Below are 21,983 nucleotides of genomic sequence, written 5' to 3' on the forward strand. Positions count from 1 at the left end.
CACATTCCCTCCCCTGCAGAAGGGCTAGCTGCCCTGCCCACACCAAAACTGAGCCTGGCAGCAGCCGGAGGGGCCAGGCAGGATGGGCAAGTGCTGGCTGGGCTTGGCTGCTGCCCGGGAGAGGGTGGCAGGTGAGCAGGGCACAGTCATCACTACAACAGATGGGACAGGCATGACATTACATGGCAGAGCTATTATTTACTGAGTGCTCGTGTTTGTCATGGCTGAAGATGATATCTTATTAAGGAGTCATGACACTGGGTTATTTTCTGAAGCCTAGGGGCCAAGAAGACTAATGAACAAGGATAGCTCTAGGAATAGATGGAGGGCAGTGCTGTTTTCAGCTGACTAATGTTTTACTGACCCGACCTCTGGTTGATTTCCAGGCTGTGGCACATCTCCCTTTTGCGTATAGGGATGGACGTTCCATGCCATGGCCTGATTATGCTGGCTCAGGTGGAAGTGGCTGTCTTGAGGGACCCTGCTGCAAGGGAGGAAACTCTGAATTGTGTCACCATAAAGCTCTCACCTAATAAGCATGGGCAGCCAAGCACTGGTACTCCTGCAAACAAGTCTGTGTGGCAGGCACTGGCTTTTGTCGTTTACCCTAATCCCACCTTGCAGGGGGTTTGGAGGAGGGCTCTCAGGCTGCATATGCAATAGCTGGGGGTGACCCTGCTGTTAGTGTGTCACCCCTGTGTGATGCTTGTCAGGAGAGCTAGACCAAAAGCAGGGCTGCCTGGCCCATTTTGTCCCCCCCCCCCCTTCTGCCTTCCTCAACACCTTCTCTGCAAGCCTTCACCTGAAACAAGAGCCTTCTCCCTGCAGCTCCCATATGTTGGCTTCTTATCGCTGACCAGTTCTGTCAGCGTGGACGCTTGACTAATGTTCCCTTGTAAAATGTTGTGTTAAGCACATTCCAGCCTCTGACATTGAATACTTGGGCTGGGGCAGCTCTCGCCCTCCGGCGGACAGAGCGCTGAGACAGCCCCAGCCACACGCCTGATGTTGCCATAGCCAAAACATTTGCTCTTTTCTGCCCCATCTTCCCTGCTCTCCCTCCGGCACAGGCAGCACTGGGGGAAGCGAGGAGGCAGCGGGCAGGACCACGGCTATCTGGCAGATGAACTAATAATTACCCCGGCCTCCCCTGCATTCCTCTGTGCTAACAGCTCAGCTTATTTTGTTTTCGTCCACAAATATTGACTCGCTGGGTTCTTTTCACCTCGTGCCTATTAAAAAGGCATTGCTCATGGTATTGTTATTGAATTTGCTCTGCAGCTGTGAGAAGCATCCAGCGGCTTCAAGGAATTCATCGCTAGCACAGGCCCTGAGGGCTGTGTGCCCTCGATACCCTCTGAAACTGCTTTGCCTGCTGCTGTCCTAGGGATAGGACCCAGGGCTGACGCAGCAAGGATGTTACCCAGCCAGAGTGGTGCTGGGGATGCGGCTGCAGAGCTGTGGACTGCTCCTGGGTATGCTGCTTTGCTGCTCTGTGCCTCAGTTTCCCTCTTCAGCCTTGCTATTTCTGACCATTTTTGTAATGCAAATGAACAAAAAGACGTTTGATTTAACAGTGTGACTTTGTGCTGCTGCATTTTGTCCCTCTGTGCTCAGTTCAGCTTGAAAACGTGGGATTTGTTTCCAAATGCCTTAACCTGGGGCGATAACCAGAAAAACAACCTCCTTCATTTCACACTGAGTTGTATTATCTGGGTCATTACCGAGCGTGACAGCAACACTCACACAGACCCAGCCCTGAGAGTCTGGGATTGTGGCTGTGGCAGGGGGGCTGATGCTTCTCCCCCATGCAGAGGGGGGGTTGCCATCTCTCCTGCTTTCCTGGCAGTGTTCAGGGCAGGGGCAGCGGGACAGCAGCCTGCTCGTGAGGAAATCCCCTGTTTCGGCAGCTGTGCTCAGCTTTGGCATCTCTCCCAGAACAAAAATGACTGGCACCACATTCCCGGAGACTCCCCTCTGTCCCCAGCCACCTCTCCAGGGGAAATCCCAGGGATGCTGGCTCTTTGTCAGTGGATCTTACCTGATTCCCAAAAGCCAAGACAGAATGGGAATAGAGAATTGGGACAGGTGAGAAAGGCTGCAGCAGTGTCAGTGGGCATCCAGGGATAGGTCCTCACTGAAACCTTTCCCTGTCCACTGCGAAGTGTCCTGATGACCTCGTCTCCATTGGAGGTCTGACAGATGCCCATTCCTGGGGGTGGACTTGGGGTGGGCAGCCTTGGGATCCTCTGTACACACATCTCCTACATCATCTGGGGAAGGGAAGGAGCCAAGGCAGCAGCTCACCGGGGTGATGTCTGCACACATAACCAATGACAGGACTGCCTCTTCTCCTCCCAGCTGGTCTGGGGACCACAGAGCAGCAAATCTGAAGAACCACAGAATCATGAAATCATAGAATCAATTAAGTGGGAAAAGACCTTTAAGACCATCAAGTCCTACATTTACCCCAGGGCTACCACGTCTACCACTAAACTACGTCAAGGGCCTCATGGACTTTCCATGCTGGTCTTATGGACCAACCCTTTCCATCCTCTGGCTCAACTTCTTCACCCCTCTAACCTCCTTCCAGATGCCTTTTTAACCTCCCTCAGCATGAAAAGAACCAGCAGGTGAAATCCCAGCTCATCAACCCTGCCTAGACCCCAGCAACAGCCACCAGCCAAGCAAGGTGGCTGCTTTTGTCACTGACAGCAGGCAGAGCTGTGACCCCCTTGGTGGAGGGATGCTCTTTTGAAGGGAGGGATGGGCCATGTGTGGGCTGCCAAGGGCTGCCTGCCTCGTGCCTGATGGGGCCGTACATGTTGTTGTCTCCTACTCAAACATCCTGCTCATGGGGCTGCTGCCCTGGGGACGCCCGTAGATCCTTGCATGGGAACAGCAAAACATGGCAAGAGGTGTTTAACCCTGCAGAGACACCCAGGAGCACCACTAAGGCTTGGGACATGGCAGCAATCTTAGCAGGGGAAGAGGTCCATGTAGAGAGGGTATATTGAGGATGGCTGCAAAGTCATGGGGGCAGATGTGATCCCAAACTCCCTGTGCTGAGCAGGTTGTCTCTCACCTCGTGACCAGCCTGCAAAATATAACTCTGCTGCCTCCTCCTCGCAACGCCTGTTCAAGGAAGGCAAATGTCAGCGTTGCCGTGCCTGAGTGTTTATTTTGGCAACGACCAGAGGCTTGGCTAGTGGGCACGAGGAGCGGTATGCGGTGAGGAGGATTAGCCACCCCTAGCAGCTCCTGCCATACCCCACCGAGGATGCAGGGTGCGCTTTTCTCCTGGCTTCAGGCTTCACCACATCAGGTCTATTGTAAATAATGACTGGCTGCAGGGTGGGCATCATACCAGGCCCTGGCAGCAGCCAAAACCTGGAGGAGAATGGGACCTGCCTATGGGTACCACTGAACCCCAGTGTGACGCATCAGGGCACTGGTCTCAGCTAATGCCCAGGGTCATTCCAGGCATAGCAGCCCCATGTCCCTGCCGCGGGGGAAGGAAGAAAATGATTGCTGAGGAGTGTCCTGTTCTCCTGACCTTTGCTCTCCAAATATTTAGGATCCCACAGTTCATAGTCACAGGCCTTGTTGGGCTTCAGCGTGATGCCGTTTGCCTCCTGTCTCAGCTGTCCTCAGTAATTCATCTCTGGCTTGCTGAGCTGGGGTTGGGGAAGAGAGACACCTCACTTGGAGTATTGTGTGCAGTTCTGGTGTCCTCAGCATAAAAAGGACATGGAGCTGTTGGAGCAAGCCCAGAGGAGGCCACGAGGATGATCAGGGGACTGGAGCACCTCCTGTATGAAGACAGGCTGGGAAAGTTGGGGCTGTTCAGCCTGGAGAAGAGAAGGCTGCGTGGAGACCTCATAGCAGCCTTTCAGTATCTGAATGGGGGCTATAGGAATGCTGGGGAGGGACTCTTCATTAGAGTCTGTGGTAACAGGACAAGGGGTAATGGGTTAAAACTTAAATGGGGGAAATTTAGATTTGATGTAAGGAAGAAGTTCTTTACTATAGAGGTGGTGAGGCACTGGAATGGGTTGCCCAAAGAAGTGGTGAATGCTCCACCCCTGGTGGTGTTCATGGCCAGGTTGGACAGAGCCTTGGGTTACATGGTTTAGTGTGAGGTGTCCCTGCCCATAGCAGGGGGGTTGGAACTGGATGATCTTAAGGTCCTTTCCAACCTTAACTATTCTATGATACTATGATTCTAAGACACGCTTTCACCACCAGGTTCCTGTGGGGTGAATGCAGGTATCGAAGCACCTTACCAAGCCCCATCTGACCCCTGTTATCTGCCACCCCCTATCTTGTCACAGGTCCATGGTCACCAGGGATGGAGGGGAGCACCCATGGGAATCCCCTGTCCCTGTCTCTGCTCAATCCTTGCTCTCTGGTCTGCACGCATTGCCATCATGGTGGTGACCAAAGAGAGCCCAACCAGGCATGGTCAGTGACCAAACCTGGCAAAGAGCTGGACCTTGCAGTAGGGAAGGTGCTGGAGAGTGTGTCTGGGGGGGGTCAATGTAATAAGCAGGATGATAAGACTGGGGTATACATGAGCCACTGGTAAGCCAAGAGAAGCAATCCCAAACTCAATATAGCCTTGTGGTTTTTGGCCAAGGGCCTGGGCTGGTGGCCATATGAACTCGTACTGCATATGCTCTAATTCCCAGTCTGTGCACATGGCCTTGTGCAATATCTGAGGGGCCTGAGCTTGCTGTTAGGAGGTGGGATAAATTAAGAAGGATGCTCTTATCTCCTGGAGTAGCTGTGGATATACAACCCCTGCTTCTTGACTTCCTAGATGTGTCTCTGCCCTGAAGCTTCTTGGAAGAGATGCCTGGCTGGAGAGGTCTGGACAGAGGCTGGGATCTTTGGAAGAGACCCCAGGAGGAAGAACCTCATTTGGACCTCTTGGTGAAGGAGGAAGAGCGCTCAGGTGTCAGGTCTTTGGGGCATGGCACTGGCTGTCATTGAGACATTACTGAGCACTAGTGACCTGAGGGTGCAAAGGAAGAAGAGCCCAGGAGGAGGGTGCTGAAAACAGGAGTGAGACCTTGAAAGGGTCAGTAGTGGCTGTTGGAGTATCTCTGCTCTGACTGTAGGTACAGCTTGTGATATATGCTAAAATCCCATGGTTAGCCATGCTTTTACTCATTTTGGTTGAACATCCACTGCTTCCCCAGAGGAATTTCCCATCCACACCTGACCCAATGAAAGAAGAATAAGGATTACTTTAATGAAGACACCACATAAGAGTAAATCCTTTAAATAAGACAGAGCCAGAGGGGATGTGTCTATCAGGGACCATTAAGCCAGAAGCCCTGGATGGACCCTGCCATTCCAAAGTCCCTTTGGTGCTAGTTGCCAGGGGCTGAAGAGGGTAAAACCCCCAAACCACAGCAAGGTTTGATGATGAGCTAAAATTTATGATTTTTCACCATAAACAAATTATTTTATCTTTTACCCTCTTTCAAAAGAAACTTAATGAAACTGGTTTAGCACTAATTACGTTTTCACATTTTCTTAGGAAATTAGACCTGATTTTTCACTATGTTCTTTGAAATCCTGATAGCAATTCTTTTATTGGCCTGACACTACATTTTCTTACCAAAAGCCATATTTCGGTGGTTTCCAAAACCAATAATTTCAATAGAAAGCACTAATGAAAAATCATAGAAAAGGTGCAAGTTTCAAAGCATATGAAATGTGTAAAAAAATGTATGTGTTTATTTTTATTTTTTCTCCTCATATGGATTTATTTCCATGTCCAACCAAATTTTGATCATCTAATAATGATGTTTTCTTGAGAGGAAAGAAACCCCAAGCTGACCACAGCAACACAGCTTAGAGTTTTAGCTGATGCAAATCCGCCCATCTCCAGAGGGGCTACACTCTATGTAGCACAGAGGGATTATTTAGCTGTGTGTGTTTATGTAGCGTCTTCACACCCCTCCATTTGCTCCTGAAACCAGTAGCAGCACTCCTGCCCAAACCAACAGGGCTGCAATTGTATGGCGAAGAGCAAAAAACCCTGTGGAGATAGAGAGAATATCATAAGCAAATAAAAAATGGAAGTTGAAAGGTGAGGTTTGCGGAGAGGAAGTGACTCATGGGTTGGGAATGAGGGATGGGGTCTTGGGGAGCCTCAGCAGCTCGAGCTTCAGTGACCCCCGACTGTGAGGAGTCATGGGGAGGACAGAGGAGAGGCCAAGCATGGAGCAATGAAATGAACAGTTGGGTCCAGGGAGAGCTATGAAACCCTGGAAGACAAGCTCATGGCGGTCATGCAGAAAGGGGAGGAATATCCAGCCTTTCCAGGATATTGTCTCTGCTGTTTATTCTTCCTTGGCTTTGATCGGGGGCTGTGTGAGACATGACAAGGCAGAGACCTGAGGGAAACCAGTAAAGCTGGAGCATCTACAGCAATGGTTTAAAGCTGTGCTCAAGCTCCTGACTCCACATCTGCTGTGCTGTATGGGGAAAGGGCAGCAGTATTTCCCCAGCCACTGTAGCATAAAGGAATGTGGTAGTATATCTTAAATAGTTTGGATATCCTTGAATGAACCCCCCGACCTCCTCCTGCAAAAGCCACCAGAACCCAGCCAAGCCATCAAGTGTCTGCAACCAGTGTGTTTTGGGGAAGGATGCATGGATGACACAGCAGTGCACAAGTATTGCATCAGGACATGCAAGTGTGGGGGTGAGGCAGGGACCCGGTCCTCTTCCCACCACCCTCCAGTAAATCTGTGTCTGTGTGTAGAGACGCTTGGTGTATTGCATCTGGTTGTAAAAAAAGCTATTTGGACGCTGGCTGTGCCTTAGCAAATGGTGCCTGAAATAACACAAAGAAGACCTCAAGCCTGTAAAGTGGGGAGGCTTGTGAGCTGGAGAGCTTCTTGCCAAGGTGCTGCAGTGGCCGCTTGAAAAGAAGCTGTGCGCTCACTTCTCCACCTGCCCTAACCCCATATCCCGCTGTCTGCACCCTTCTCTCCTGCCCTACATGGGTTAATGCTCCCAGGGCATGTTCACAGCTCTGAGATCAGGCAGAGGGCGAGTGCCCACAGACATCCTTGGTCTCCCCTGACTTTGGTCTCCCCTGACTTTGGCAACACTGAGCTGTTCTTGGCTTCATTAGAGCCTGATTTGCATGGTATGGAAATAATTGGCTCTCAATAACTTAGTCTGGGCATGGTTTTCAGAGGTACGCAGTGCTTGCAAGGGAGTTGTGGAGCAAAGTGTTTTTTTCTACTGTTATAGGGGAAGGACAACACATATATATATATATATAAGTAGTAGACACCTGCTTTTGCAGGCAAAGTTTTTTATTTCACCTCATTGTAATGAAAACAGATTTTAGCTTTAGCACCACTTAGTGTCATTTAATTTCTGAACATCCCAGATACACCTTCGTCATTCATGGTTTGGCTGGAGTATTTCTATCGGCAAAGCAAGCTGGAGATGCTGCTTTCTCAGGAGAATGCAGCATTACCTGGAAACCCTGTTGGTGCCTGTGCTGCCTTGTACCAGGACACAAGAAAGATTTAATTCAAGGTCTGTTCCCCAGGGTTATGCAGCCTCAAGGAGGTAGAGCTGAAGAAGACCCCATTGATCTCTTGGTCCTTCTACCTTCATATGCGATCATTGTTTCTGAGGGCTGAAGAGGCAGAGCTCTGTTACTGGGAACATGAACTTATTTGGTGAGCTGTTGCTGCATGGAGATGCTCTATATCCCAGTTTCTAGCACAGACCCTGAAAAGCACAGTTTTTAATGATCCTTTCTAGGTGGAAAGCCCCAGCAATACCACACAGAGCCTACCAAAGCCCTGGCAGGGCTCCTGCCTCCATGGAGCAGTTTCCATGTTAGCATCCAGAAGGCTTATGGCCAACCTAGTTTAAACGCAGCATGTGGCAGAGCTCAGCTCAGTGGAGACGAGAGTCAATCAAGGTATGTTTGATGCTTCCCATCTCTTCTGATCAATCTTCAGCACACATGAACTAAAATTAAGCTTTTGAACTGTAACAGGGGAATTTCTCTCCTACTTTCATAGGCCAGCACTTGGATGAGGCTCAGCAACAGTTTTAGTGTGGATTCTACTGGGCATAATACTGGAGACTTTAATTGCAGGAGTTGGCTTGGAGTCCTCTATTTCTTGAACGCTATTGAGACAAACATCCTGGCCAAGGAATCAGTGCAGGCACCCTCTAACTTTGAGGCAGTAACATGGGCCAACTATTGCTGTGAAGCGCTGAACAACGTGCCGGCATCCAGCCTGGCTTTGCCTTTAATACGCATAAGGCAGTACATGACATTGGTGTGGGCCATGCACTTGAAGAAGAACACTTAAAGAGCCCAAACCCTACAGAGCAGTGCCGCTCTAGAGCCAGGGCAGGGATGCTCCTGATGCTGTCCATCATACATTGGTGACCACCTTCTGTGTATGTTTTAGCCCCATCTCTTCATAACAAACCCCTCCCTGTCCTGACAAGCTCCACCCAATGACACCTCTCCTATAAATCACCCTCCAGTTGGAGCAGGCTTTTCTCTACAGTTGAAGGTGCTGAGCATGGGGAGAGGATGGAAGAGTGTGCCTTGCTTGGAGAGGAAGAATAGGAAAGCTAGGTTAGTGGCCAGCTCTCTGCGAGTATTTCGTCTGCTTGTCCTCCAATTAGGCCAGCAATATCATTCTGCTGTTAGAAAATAATCTCTGTGACATTCACCAGCGATGGATTTGTTGGTTGTAAAGTTAAAGAGGCTTTGGGCTTAGGGAGCCTGACCTTGGATCTAGCTCTTCTGAGCTTGTGAGTGCAGGCTGGTGTTTTAGCTGGGAAGCAGAAACTTTTGAGCTAGTAAGTAACAATAAACAAGCTTAATGTTGGTTTGTTATGCATCTCTTAGAAGAGGTTTAAATGTGGAGCCCTGTTTTTGTAGAGAGAGACAGGTTAATACTGAGTAAAGGAAGCTGGTTGAATGCTTTTTTAATGTTATTTTGGAAAACCTGGAGTTTTTTTTGTGGGAGAGAAAAATGTTTCACTCACTTTCAGAAGCTATTTTTAATGGTTTGCTTTTTTTTTTAAGCATGAGCTGAATTTTTGGTGAATAACTGCTATTTCCTCTTTTGCCTTACTAAAATGGTAGGTGAAAGATAAAGGAGGTTGGAGAGGGGAAAAAAAATGTAAAAGGATTAGCCCCTCTCCCATAGTCTTTTTGATAAAAGTATTTGCAAAATACCTTTTAAAGAGTAAACATTGCTCCTTCTTGAAGTTTATGGGATGCAAACAGTGGTATTGTGGAAGAATGCGCCTTTCACTTTTTAAAACAAAGCTTAGCAAAATATCTGTAATACGACTGGAGGGTCTTAAACTGCGTTTACCTGCATGCTCAGAAGTCTTTCCATTGCATTCTAGAACCTCAGAAATATAGGGTTTTCTTTTTCTTCCTTTTTTTTTTCCCCCCAAACCTGTCTGTGCTGTATGTCAATGATGAAATAATTGCAGTCTGGATAAAGCTTTTTAGTGCTGAGCATGAAAAAATAAGCAATGGGAATGGAGCTACTCTGTTTCTCCCCTTGGAGGAGGAAGACTCTTGTGCCCCAGTTGCCATAGTGTCAGTCAGAACTGATTTGCAAATGAAGGGGCTGGAACTCCAGCATGAGCCTATTGCTGCTCCAGGAGTTCATCCCCTAATTTTCTCTGTTCTTTTGTCTACTTTCTTGCTCAGGGGTATGGCCAGGTGCCAGCAATGTGACAGCAAGGGGTGAGCACTGCCAGCAGATCCATTTTGGGCTTCGCTATGGGTATCCCCAGTGAAAAGTGTTAGCTAATAAAGTCTGCCTGGAGTGTCAGCCTCCATCTCCAGGAGGAGACTTCAGCTGGGATGTCATTTGAGAAAGGGAAGAACCTGCCCTGTATTATTCTACTTCTCTACAAGGTGATTTTAGCTGCAGCTTTTAAGCCTCTATTTCCATGGCAGTCCATGTTCCACGTATCCACCAGGGCTTGCTTTACAAAGATGCTGGTCACAAGCATCATTGAATGGTTGGGGTCTCTGGGGAGAAGGTCTTGGGCAGCTAGTGATGGGTCTCTGGTTTGTCTTCTGCCCAGATTCCCTGGGGTGTTGGCAGTTGGGATCAGTGATCAACAGGACAGCAGTGCCTAGCTGTAACCCAGCACCTGGATTGCAAGGTAAAGACACAGGGACACCTTTTATTCCAAAGGAAGAGAAGAAGCTCCACCAGCTATGCCAGGCAGCCAGCTTGATGTCTTGCCCTTGTGTGTCTCCATCCATCATGGGCTCAGAGGTGAGAAGTATTTACTGTACTTGGAGAGATAAATCTAAAGGTGAAGCTGATTGTTGTCATATATTTATTGCTATTGCTCTGTTGTACCCATGTGGAGCTTTATCCTCTTCATATCTTTCCTCAGTTCTCCTGTGGTGCTTTAAGAATTCATTCTGGCTAAGTTCTTTGCAGTGCTGTTGAAGGCAGCTTTGGTTGATGTACAGGGCTCTTCCTCTAGGTTTGAGGACTGAGATGTAACATGGATGGGGTTACTTTTATTTATATTGTCAAAGGGAAGGTTAAAAAGTTGTTTTGATATATGTTTTGTGTTAAAATGAAAATTTTTTTTCTATTCAAATGAAACATTATTGGAATGTGGATTTTTTGCTGCAAAGAAATGTTTGTTTTATTACATTGTGTGAACCTTTAGAAACAGTGTTTGGAGTCTCCTGAGGATAAAGGACTGGATGTATTTGTGTTGCCTGCTAAATTGTCTCATGTAGTAGTGCAGGCTGGTAGGATAGGAGAAGGTCACCTGCATTGAGATTTCATAGTGGGCAAACTTAGTGAGAAATATATGTGACTCTGTGATTTGCTTGTAAAGAGTCTGGAGTGGCAGTAGTACTGTGTAACTGTGTGAAACTGCTTTTGAGGTCTGATTTTTGTTTTGCTTATCCAGCCATATTATTTTAGGACAGATGTGGTGGTTTGCTACAGGTGCTACTGGGGTGGTGGATGAGTGGTGAAGGAGATCGGGTGTAGGCGGGGGTGTAATCAAACACTAATTCAGCAAACCAGGCCTTTTGGCTCTGTGAAACCATGTTGAAAATACTTATTTTCCTCTTGGGAAAGGATGTGTTTGCAACATCTGGGATTTCTGGGAATTCCCCCTTCTGGATGGGCTTAGGCACAAGTAGAGCAGGAGCTGTGCTCATCTAATGTGCCTGTCCATGCAGCATTAGCAGGAGACTTCACTGGGTAATCCTTGCATCTGGCACAAAGTCCTGGGGCTGAGCAGTGTCTAATGGCACAGGAAGAAAACCAGATTCAAACTGAAGCTACTAAATGATGGGGAATGCATCTTGTTAACTTCATGCTCTGATGAGGTTTCCTAGCATGTTCTCACTCAGCTGTTTGCCCAGGTTTGCGGGCATTGGGCATCTTGTTTGGTAAGGAATGGAGATGTCAGTGGGACTCAAGCAGGCCTTGAAGAAATCTGGGGATGGTTTCATTCCCACACCCCTTCTGGGTGATTTGCCTCTCTGACTGTGACAGCCTGGTTCAGCTTTAGATCCAGTTTTGGATGGTTTTGGGCCTTATTTAAGCCTGTGTAATATTTTATTCTACATATAAAATTATTCTTCATGTGTAAACATGTTTTATATTAGTACAGAGACACCAATCCTAACAAATCCCTTTTTCTTTAGCAATTAAAATACAGATTACAATCCTCACTGCTTGGGTGAAAAACTTTCTGCAGATAATTCTTGACCCTGCTTATGTGTTGATATCTGTTACCCATCTTTGTCACAATCAAAGACCTTCACTACAACAGCTGAAACCAGATTGTCAAAAATGTTAAGAGTGGTATGTTTGACCTGGTGTTAATTATATGTGTCAGTGATATTTAAGTGGTAGAGATGGGGAGATGTGTCAAAGATTGAGTTTTGCTGGGCAAAGATTCAGTAGCAAAACAGGACGTGGCTTTTATAAAGAGAATCCAGTCTCTGGCAACATCAGCTCCAGATCCTGGAAGCCAGAGCCCACAAATATGGGCACTACTCAAGCTTGCTTTGATGCAGGAAGGCAGCATTAGATCAGGTATTATAGGGGTAGTGAGGGCCACTGGTCACCAATCTGGTGTACTTGGCTTTGCAGCAGAAGAGCTGAGATCATGCCTTTTACTTGGGCAGGATGTCTTCTGTTGGGAATGAGAGCAGCTGCATCACAATCTCTTGACCAGGTCTCTGACATGTGAGCTCTGGATTGTATCCTGGTAATATGCAGCTTAAGTGGCAAGGCAGTTTTTGACCCATTTCCTGAAATGTAAGAAAATTCTGCTTTAATGAAGGAAAACAAGATTTTTCTGAGCAAAGAATCCAATGAAACCTGTGTTGCAATCTTCACTTTTCATATGTTTTTGTCCAAAATGGCTTCTCATTTCTCTGATCTAGTGCTTCTCTGGGCAGCAGCAGGCACAAGATTCATCCAGTTCTCAGCTGTTTGTGGTGTTTAGGTGGTTTACTTCCATGTTCATAGAGTAGTTTAACTGCCTTTGTTTCCTTTGCATTGAGAGACACAAGTGAGGCTTCCTTTATTTTACTCTTTTGTTTCTGCCCCTTCCTCAGCCAATTCACAGCAGTTTTGGTTTAAGCTCTGTAAAGACTGGCCAAGGGGCAGAAAAATTGGAAGAATGGGTTCAACATTTTTAGGAGAATGGAGAAATCAACACCATCATTGCATCAGTGTCTTTACAGTTAGCTCATGTTAAGAGAACAAAGTTAAGTATTGACATCTCAAAGAAGCTATGACTTTGTTAGTATTTAGGTTGCCATCACCAGGAGAAAATGTACTAATTCATATCCTTGGTGTGGGTGAACAAAAATAGTACCTGGATACCAGACCTGTATTCGAAGTAGGATTAGTGAGGAGTAAGCTGCAAAGAGAAATCATGTAATCTTAGTCTTTGGTCTTAAAACAAGAAGGAATGTTGTCTTAGATGTCCTGTTCAGTTGGAAATTACTGGGCTCAATGCAGGAGTAACTGGGTTAAGTTCTGTTCTAGATCTTTACTTTGGAGGGTCTTGCCTGCCCTGTCATGTCTCCAAGATGCAGCACACAAACCAGAAGACTTTACAGTAACTTCTCATGTGGGGCATGTTCCTGAAGTGGCTGATCTAATAATCTGCATGTGTTAGCAACCCAAAAAACAGACTTCAGGGAAATAACAGGGCTGTGCCTGTCTGGAAGAAGTGAATTTGTAGTTGCTGGGACCAGTACTGATTTATGTATGAGGGTCTCTTCCTGCTGGAGTAATGGCAGGTTTGAAACCAAGCTGGGTTAGAAGTCAGCTGCGATGAGTGTTTCCTTCTTGGGTTTCCTTTTAGATTACTTGTCTCAGATTTTGCCTCATTCTGTAGGCTCTTCACATCTGATTTTGTAAGTCAATAATGAAGCTTGCAAGAAAAGGCGTATCAGGAGAAGGACCAGGCTGTACAACCCTATTTCTTGCATTATTTCTAACTCTCCTGTGGTCCTCTGGCAATTGTTGGTCAACAGATAGACTTTGTAGCTGCTCCAGTGTCAAAGCTTGCTTATAGGTTGAGCTGGACCTTTCATTAAGCACACCATTGGTTTCAGTGAGGTAGGTGTTTACCCCATATTTCCTCTGCACACTAGATATAGCTTAAAGTTCTCCTAGCTGCCTTGTGACCACAAATTCCTCCAAAAAAATGGAACAGGACACCTTTCTGGCTGCCTGGAAACCTTGCTGAGATTTTCTGTAGAAGGGGGAACAATACAACCTCAACAGAGAAGTCAATTATAGCAATGGAAACTTCTTCTTTAAGACTTTGATGTGAGGCTGGTATTGCTTTTCACGAGGACAGAAGTGTCAGAAATGCCACTTTTAATGAAAAATGTTTTAATGGCAAATACTTTCCACAATGTAATGGTTATTCTTGGGTTTGTCTGGTGACTGTTGAACCTCTGTATTTCTTTGCAGAGTTATATGTAATATGGTTTGGCTCTGCCTTTTCACTCTTGCTCAAGCGCAGTCCTGGTCTAGGTAGGGAAGTCAGGGGAACTGAATATGATAATGTATTTTGTCTGTTACTTGTATTGAAGTTCTGTATGAAGTAAGATAGTTCTGAACCTTGGACTAATGGATATTTACTTCTGCTACCCTGATGCCTGTAAAATCATAGGCCTTATTCTAATATCTATCTTAAACTCCATCCAGCTTGAACTATTCCTGATCAATCTGGGTTTAAACATGTGAGAATTCTCCTAAGAACTGATCCTATAGGCTGATTATTAGGGAAGGACTGCTCTGGATGTCAGTGGTAAGTATCATCTCACACAGATACAATCCTAAAGCAGGTATCTGGCAGCAATTGTCTCTGTAATGACAGTTTTTTGAGGATGAGGAGACAGAAATTTTTATATAGCTGAGATTTCTCCATCTGTTCTTATCCTGTTCCATCTCTGGACAGTCTGAACTGTGCTTTAGCTTCTGTGGTGCCAAACTTGCTAAGCTCCCCCTCTTCTCTGGAAATCTCCACAACTAAGACAGTGCTATTGACATCTCTATGACTAAGGACAGCTTATGCTCACTGGGAAGGTGTGAAGCAAGTGGCCAGGCTGGGTTATGGCATCGGATTGCCACTGGCACTAATAAAAGGACTGGTAATCTAGTCATGTTTTTGACTACTGAAGCAATTTCTATGGCCTTAATGATACGGAGTGGAGGAGGGGATGGGAATGGAGTAGGGATTGGCCACAAATAAATTCACCTGTAAACCTGTGAAATAAAAGAAGCCATGAGCTTTGTAGGTCACTATGATCTTTTCTTTGGATCTCATGGAGTGGTACAGTCAGCATCTGGATACTGTGGCCAGAGCTGACACAACTCCTCCGGCACCATGCTGTGCCCTGGCAGAGACCTGCATTTACTATACCAGAGGTAATAACAAGTGGGGCTCTGCCATCTGATGCCATCATGGCCATGAGTACAAGTGGGCTACAAGGGGATTAGATATAGCCACAAATGACAAGCTCATCCATGGCTGTTGATCATGGAAATCTTTGCCTCATAGGAAATTGTTCAGAGAGAGGCTCTGTACTTGAGTGGACCTTTGCTCTTAAGTGCTGGGGCACCTGAAGTCTGGATCCTGCTACCGCACTGAGGCAGCTCCATTTTGGCAAAGCTGAGACCTCATCCTATATGTGGATAGCTAAATTTCTCGTGTCTGCATCTCCTGAAGATCCAGTAGATGTGTTTCAGGTGTGTCTAAGACCATTCTAATAGCATTGAGTTCAGCACTGAGTATGGTCTCTCAAGGAGGTTGAGCTGTTCTCTTCCAAGCATGTTCAAATGTGTGCGAGAGACTTGAGGTTTTGGTGGCCTAAGGCTTCTACTTCCAATGCTACTTTTCCATGTTATCTAGCCACTCTTGGATGCAAAATAAAACTTTAGAACCGGCGTTCAGCACTCTTCAGATCAAAGACCAAACCTGGTCCCTGCTTGCTTTTCTCTTTTGGACCATCTAAGTTGATTGTGGTAACATGGTTGAAGGGAATCCCTTCATCTCTGGAGGGTGTGGATGAAGAGTACAGGCTACAATATCTTCTGGGTTTGTTGCTTTCCAGGTGAGGGTGCTTGTCACCAAGTTCAAGATCCTTGGGATGCTTCCCTTTCTGCTGAGCCTTGGAAGGAAGAAGTTGAATATCTGTGTGCAAAGAATTATGTTAAGTACCTACCACAGGAACAAATTTCTGGTGAATCCCAGTTTCTGAAGCCCTAGTGGAGGCCTGTTGTGACAGAAGCCTCTGCTTACTGCCTGAAAAGTAACACTCAGCAACATGAGTTATGGAGCCTTTTCTAGCACCCATAAATCTTGGAAGAGAATCAGTCTTCAACCATGTACCCATTCAGGCTAATATCACTTCTTGCAGCTGGAATTAATCATGTCATTAGGCAAACAACAGGGGTTCATTAGGACCAAAGGTGACTTTAATTTAATTGAAATATAACTTGGCAAGTAAAGAGGTGATCCAGTTCACAACACCTAATGGGAGGTCTGGGTTATATATGGAAAAGTTAATGGCCGTAAAAATATCCAAACAACATATTTGTGCACGTGTTCCAGTAAAAGTCCGAGCCAGCTACTTTTTAATGGTTTGGGTTTTCAAATGTATATATTAATGTTCTTAAAATAAGAGTAAGTCTATATGCACACACAGCATAGAAATATGAGGTGGGTGGGGGTGTGAGGGAGGGGAACCTCATGGTCAGGACAGCATCAGTGGAAGCCACTGTTCTCCTTGTGCTGGAGAAGGCCACTGAACTCCTTTGTTCCCCAAAGCATGTGTCTGTGTAATGGCTGTTACAGTCTTGCCCTTAGCGGTTGAGGAATAAAGGTTCTTACCTGCTTCTTGTGGTATTATGGGTAATGGTGCTATACAAATGTACCTGAAAAGGATGTTTTTGGTTTTTGGCAGTTTCATGTATTTGGATTTCAGACAGCTAAATGACCATGTGAAATAAATGAAAAGCCTTCTAATAATGATATTGGCGTTCCCTTGTGAATGACCACCCACAGCCCCCCAAATCATATTCAAATACTAATTAAATTGGGCAGCCTGTAAATCAGTGCAGCAACACAGCCCTTTTAACCTCCCCTCTCTCCTGCAGAACAGGCACTCCCATTTCTGCATAAACACTGCCTTGTAAATGGACTCCTACATAAAATATTATTTATATTTTAGTAGGTAAATATATGACAGTATGCACACATCGGTGGGCTGTGACATCATAGGACCAGCCTGCAGAGTATGTAGCTTTATACCTATTTTATTCCCTAGGCTGTTTTTCATGGAGAAGGGGCCATCTACATGGGCATGCGATGTGTATATCCAGTGTTGAATGTGAATCTGTACTTTGAAGCAGACTGTTGGAAATAAAACTGCAAATCCACTTTATTTTTCCATCCCCTTAATTCCTTGTGCATCCTGGTGAAAGGGCTCATGGTGGAACATCATAGAATCATAGAATAGTTAGAGTTGGAAAGGACCTTAAGATCATCAAGTTCCAACCCCCCTGCCATGGGCAGGGACACCTCACACTAAACCATGTCACCCAAGGCCTCGTCCAACCTGGCCTTGAACACTGCCAGGGGTGGAGCATTCACAACCTCCCTGGGCAACCCATTCCAGTGCCTCAGCACCCTCACAGTAAAGAACTTCCTCCTTATATCCAATCTAAACTTCCCCTGTTTAAGTTTTAACCCGTTACCCCTTGTCCTATCACTACAGTCCCTAATGAAGAGTCCCTCTCCAGCATCCCTATAGCCCCCCTTCAGATACTGGAAGGCTGCTATGAGGTCTCCCCGCAGCCTTCTCTTCTCCAGGCTGAACAGCCCCAACTTTCTCAGCCTGTCTTCATACGGGAGGTGCTCCAGTCTCCTGATCATCCTCGTGGCCCTCCTCTGGACTTGTTCCAACAGTTCCATGTCCTTTTTATGTTGAGGACACCAGAACTGCACACAATACTCCAGGTGAGGTCTCACAAGAGCAGAGTAGAGGGGCAGGATCACCTCCTTCGACCTGCTGGTCATGCTCCTTTGATGCAGCCCAGGATACAGTTGGCTTTCTGGACTGCAAGCGCACACTGCAGCCAGCTCATGTTCATTTTCTCATCAACCAACACCCCCAAGTCCTTCTCCGCAGGGCTGCTCTGAATCTCTTCTCTGCCCAACCTGTAGCTGTGCCTGGGATTGCTCCAACCCAGGTGTAGGACCTTGCACTTGGCATGGTTAAACTTCATGAGTTGGCATCAGCCCACCTCACAAGCGTGTCAAGGTCCCTCTGGATGGCATTCCTTCCCTCCAGCATTATCAACCGAACCACACAGCTTGGTGTCATTGGCAAACTTGCTGAGGGAGCACTCAGTCTCACTGTCCATGTCACTGACACAGATGTTGAACAAGACCGGTCCCAACACTGATCCCTGAGGGACACCACTCGTTACTGGTCTCCAGCCGGACATTGAGCCATTGACCACAACTCTTTGTGTGTGGCCATCCAGCCAGTTCTTTATCCGCCGAGTGGTCCATCCATCAAATTGATGTCTCTCCAATTTAGAGACAAGGATGTTGTGTGGGACAGTGTCGAACGCTTTGCACAAGTCCAGGTAGATGACATCATCTTGAAATTGATTTCACAGGGAATTGGTCAGTGCCTGTAGCGTGATGTTTGTGAAAGCTTGAGTGCTTGATACTTCAGTGCTCAGATTGAGAGAGTAGGGGAAAGTAAAGAGCCTTGAGTAACAACAAATTATGAGTGAATAATGAAAGAACATTTATGTATTGAAAGTAAAGAAAATGGTGAGGAGGGCAGGGTGAAAAAAAGCAAGGTAGATTTCAAGTAAAGAAAAGGTTCATGTCGGAGACTCAGGAGGTCTTTTCTGAATGGCTTGCTTGGTGTTACCACTTTGTACAGGTCACTTGGGATGTTTCTGTGCTGAAAGAGAGACTTGTATGAGGCTCTTGGCGAGCACACTAGTGGGTGCCGGATAGGAATGTATCTCCTGAGACTGACATATGGTTTTGCTTAGACAGTGCCTCTTGGGGTTTGCTCTGTCTTTGTGGCCTGTGTGCCTGTTTCTCGTTTCAGCAGTTTCTCTGATGGTTTTATCTCTATGTCCTTTGGGTTTTGGACCACTGGAAAGAAGACATTATTTTCACCAACTGACTTAAGCCTTCAGCAGGGCTCACCTTGTAGTCAAGCTGGCTTTAAGCATTTCCTTTTTAGTAAAGCAGCTGTTTCGGAAGCTTGGTGAAACCCACAGCTTGGGAGGAGAAAAACTATAATGAGAGAGAGTGGCAAATGACAAACTGCTGCCGCAAACAAGGATGGTGGACTTCCAAGGCACAAGGGGAGGAGTGTGATTGAATGTTAATAGTGAACCCTTTTCATTAGCTCTACAGCAAATGAGAGATAAGAGCAGAAATGATTGCCAGTCTCTGGTTTCAGCACAGAAATATGACTGCCAGACACTACCTCCCTGTGTTGGAGATGTCTCCAAAGGGATCTCCCCAAAAGGGGGAGCTTTTAGCCCACCATATGGCATGTCCCCCACTGGCAGTCCTGTTTCACTGTGTTGGAGACCCTGTTGGACAGAAGGGATGCGTTGCACCTTGCAGTTACCCCTGAAACACAGCTGTCCTCTCTGTTATGTGGGGAAGTGAGGTGTGAAAGTAGCCACACTTCACCAAGGAAACCATGGCTTGAATTGTTTCTTATCAGAGCTTTCCCACCCCTAAGATGTGGAAAATCCCCCCCCCCCCCCCGAGGAGGTCCCTTGCCTTCTGTTTCTGCAGGGGAAGAGCAGCACAGGGAGGTGAAATGATTTTTTAGAGGTCCCTGTTGGGGCTTGCAGCAGATCCCACACTGACAGCTCTTCCCACTCCTCCTCCTCCTGACATCTGCTAATATCCCTGTCTGTATGGTGCTTCAAAAGGCCAGAATGCCAGAAGATGTGTTTGTTTTTAGCTGGTAATGGCATATTTGACCTTCCCCAGCACTTCTGGCACCTGGTGTCTTGACTAGTTTTGCATGTGTGATCCTGCATCTGCAAAGCCACCTTAAAGACTTGGCTTTAGATAGCTGTCAATCACTGCCTGGGAGCAGGGTGTTGTCACATATACTAGCCTCCTGCTGCCTATGCCAGCTCTGGCCCTTGTACCCCTCTGCTGGCTGATGCTCAGCATAACCCACCTTTGCAGCATGCTGACCCTATACTAAGGCCTTGTTGTATGGCAAAGGGGTGCAAGTAGAATAGCTGACCTGTGCAAAACCTCTGTGGTGGATATATCTAAGCACTGAGGTGGCCTGATGTTGGCTTGGTGCCCTTCAGGTTGGCCAAGAAGCCAGGCAGAATGGAATTGAAGCCAGCTGATCCTTTTTAGAAACTTCCTTGAAGAAATCTAGGCTGGGCTCAGCCCTATTCCCCTCCACCAGAGTTCCTTGGTGCCTTGCATGAAAGCATGGCTCTCTGCTGCCATTACTCTGATTCCCTGAAGCCTCCTGGGCTAAACTGCTGTGGCTTTTCCTGCTTTGTTGGGAACAGGAGGCTGTGAGAGGCACCACAGCCACAGGCAGGGATAGGGTGGGCAGTGGTTTGAACATGATGCTGGGATGACAAATGTACCCTGACTTCTCCATCCCTTCATCCTCAGCTTTCTCGCAAGTGATGGTGGTTGCTAACTTGCTATTGTCCAAACCTGGGGGCTTTCTGGGGATACTTAAGGGTATCGAGCTCAAGCTTAAGCTCTTACATGCTGGGGGCTGAACATGTCTCTCCTAACCCTTCTCTTGCTCCCTGGTGTAGACTTGCTAGTCAATGTGCAAAGCCAGCGGTGCAGGCGAAACACAAGGAGTTGATGGGGCTCAGTATACTCTTGTGAGCTTCTGTGCAAAGAAGCATTTGTCAGAAGGTAAATTAAGTAAACTAGCTCCTAATTAGTCTACACAAAGGATCTAATGCTATAAATGTGGAGTGAGCACTATAAATCCAGCCTGTAGCTCACTGCACAGTAATTTCCCTGCATAGACAAGCCTCAAGTCACAATTCATTATGGCTCTGCTACATAGACCCTCCGACATTGTGCCTCCCCTTTACTGAGGGCAGATTGTCAAGCTGTGACCCTGCCTTAGTTAATTAACCTTCAAATGGGATTTATTTTCCCTTAGTTACTTGTGCGTGCACACATTTGGTAATAATGACTGTCCGCTTCCCTCGCATTTGCTAAAAGGGGAGTAAGTCATTTGTTAGTATTTTACCAGGGGTAAAAAAATAAAATGAAATAAAAAGCAGGCCTCAACTTTCATGGAAAATTGATAGCTTTATGCCAGAAAGAGACAGTTCCATCAGCGCCACTTCTTCAGCTGTCTGCAAATATTCGAAACCCTGAGATATTTAATGTTTTTCAGATGGCGATAAATCTGCAATAGCGTGTCTTTGCTCGAGCTTAGTGAGAGATGAAGTGAGATAGGAGAAAACGCATGAGCCGCTATGGGAGAGGTATTGCTGCTGGTCACACTTCTGCTGATGTCCGGACAGGTTTTCAGGACCTTGCATGCACCAGCTGGCTTCTCTTCGCCAGGGAGAAGCGAGCTTCCAGTTCATTTCCCATCCAGTTGTGAGCTAAATGTTTGCTTTTTCTTTTTGCCTTCTCCCCTCCCTTTATATTATTTTTGCAATCTGACATTAAAAATATGAACCTACAGCTGGGGAAGGAGAAATGTCACTGGCTGAAAGCAATTCTATCTTGCATCTGGCAAGCCTGAGACCTCGCTCGGGGTTTGTTTGTTTAACCTTTTGTTTGCTGTGCAGAACCTCTGTGGCAAGTTGCAGAATGTGGTTTGGTTGCAGATGTGTTGGTGTTTTTCAGGAGGAAATAATAGCATCTCCATGTGTTTTGCTTGCAGCATTGCCTCTGCCTAGGGTAAGCTTTGGATATCTTTCCCTGTTACTCTGATGCACCTGATGTACCCTGGGGTTGGTCCATAGGGAGACGGGTGGTCTGGAGGGAAGGCTGTGGGATCAGCAGGGACCTTGAGGGCAGGTATGCTGGGCAGGAATGACGGCTCATCTGCACCATATGCATCACCTGGACAAGGACGAGTGGGAGCAGGAGGAGTTTCTGGTTGGCTTTCCCGGTGCTGGGGCTGTGGATGTCTCACAAGCAGAGCAGCAAGCTGACAAGCTGTGGTAATATGGGACAGGTGGTGTGAATGCAAGGTGCAGATGCTTAACTGAGTGGATTGCCATCATCCTACTGAAATATGTCTGCAGCATAGCCTGATAGCACTGGAACAGGAGGAGGCCTGAATGTTTTCTGATTTATTTTCATTTTGGAAGTATGGAGTAGAATGATTATTGCAGAAAGTGCTGTTTTAATCA

General features: G+C 46.7%; 1 long non-coding RNA gene across 6 annotated transcripts in view; it reads left to right on the plus strand.

Moving 5' to 3' along the window:
• Positions 1-8,567: 8,567 nt before the first annotated feature.
• LOC134165872 (uncharacterized) overlaps positions 8,568-21,983 on the plus strand; it is a 233,459-nt gene continuing 220,043 nt past the window's right edge. For 4 of the 6 annotated variants that reach the window (XR_009965667.1, XR_009965669.1, XR_009965666.1 and 1 more), the window contains exons 1-3: positions 8,568-8,641; positions 10,123-10,319; positions 11,255-11,440. This is a non-coding gene — a long non-coding RNA (uncharacterized LOC134165872). The remainder of the gene's footprint in view (positions 8,642-10,122; positions 10,320-11,254; positions 11,441-21,983) is intronic. The other 2 variants (XR_009965670.1, XR_009965671.1) reach the window with 1 other exon arrangement.

The sequence above is a fragment of the Pezoporus occidentalis genome, unplaced genomic scaffold (assembly GCF_034315485.1).
Source record: "Pezoporus occidentalis ecotype Australia unplaced genomic scaffold, CSIRO_AGI_Poc_V1 ctg25, whole genome shotgun sequence".
NCBI lineage: Eukaryota > Metazoa > Chordata > Aves > Psittaciformes > Psittacidae > Pezoporus > Pezoporus occidentalis.